The sequence below is a fragment of the Rutidosis leptorrhynchoides genome, chromosome 9 (genome assembly GCF_046630445.1).
Source record: "Rutidosis leptorrhynchoides isolate AG116_Rl617_1_P2 chromosome 9, CSIRO_AGI_Rlap_v1, whole genome shotgun sequence".
Taxonomy (NCBI): domain Eukaryota; kingdom Viridiplantae; phylum Streptophyta; class Magnoliopsida; order Asterales; family Asteraceae; genus Rutidosis; species Rutidosis leptorrhynchoides.
In genome coordinates, this window is record NC_092341.1 from 50,259,159 (window position 1) to 50,260,295 (window position 1,137).

General features: G+C 36.1%; 1 non-coding gene across 1 annotated transcript; it reads left to right on the forward strand.

Annotated features, from left to right (window-relative positions):
- Nucleotides 1-775: 775 nt before the first annotated feature.
- Nucleotides 776-882, forward strand: LOC139869553 (small nucleolar RNA R71). Its single transcript, XR_011766160.1, has one exon. It is a non-coding gene; the product is annotated as a small nucleolar RNA R71 (small nucleolar RNA).
- The last annotated feature ends 255 nt before the right edge of the window (nucleotides 883-1,137 follow it).

Below are 1,137 nucleotides of genomic sequence, written 5' to 3' on the forward strand. Positions count from 1 at the left end.
ATCACTAGGTAGACTTCCCGATTTTCTTTCACCTATTAACCTTGCTAGGTTACTTACTTCTTGTTCCAAGTTTTGAATAGAAGCTTGTTGATTTCTAAATGCTTGAGCATTTTGTTCATTAGTTTGTTTCTGAGATGTGAAAAACTGCGTTTGAGTTTCAACTAGCTTCGTCATCATATCTTCTAAATTCGGCTTTTTATCATCGGTTTGTTGTGGTGGTTTGTTTTGAAAATTAGGTCTTTGCTGGTTGTAAGTATTATTGGATACTTGTTGATTGCTAGGACCTTGTTGGTTGTTGTATGGAATATTTCGGTTATAGTTCTGGTTTTGATTGTAAATCGGTCTTGGCGGTTGATAATTATTCTGATAATTATTTCCAGGCCTTTGGTTTATGTATGAAATATTCTCTCTTTGTTCCATTGTTAATTCAATACTGAGATAATATTTTGTCAAATATGGTCCTCCACACTGCTCACAACTAATTCGTATTGAGTGAATATCTTTAGTCATCTTTTCCATTCGTCTCTCCACAGCATCTATCTTTGCGGAAATGGAATCTAAGTCATGGCTAGAATCGGCTCTAGCTGCTTTAGATGATCTAACGATATCTTTTTCTTGGTGCCACTCATGTGAGTGGGAAGCAGTGTTATCAATAATTTTGTAAGTATCAGTTTCGGTTTTCTTCATAATAGAACCACCAGCTGTTATATCTATGCCTTTCCTTGTAGTGATGTCGCATCCTTGGTAGAATATTTGTACTATTTGGCAGGTGTCTAAACCATGTTGCGGACATCCTCTTAATAACTTTCCAAATCTTGTCCATGCCTCATATAGAGTTTCATTTGACTTCTGTGTGAATGTAACAATTTCTCCTTGAAGTCTTACGGCTTTAGATGCAGGAAAGAATTGTTTAAGAAATTTTTCAACTAAAACGTCCCATGTATCAATCGCCCCTTCAGGTAACGATTCCAACCAATCTTTGGCTTCTCCCTTTAAAGTCCAGGGAAATAACATGAGATATATCTGTTCATCCTCTACTTCTCGAATTTTAAATAGTGTGCAGATCCTATTAAAGGTACGTAAATATTCATTTGGATCTTCCTTTAGCGCACCACTAAATTGGCATTGATTAGTCAC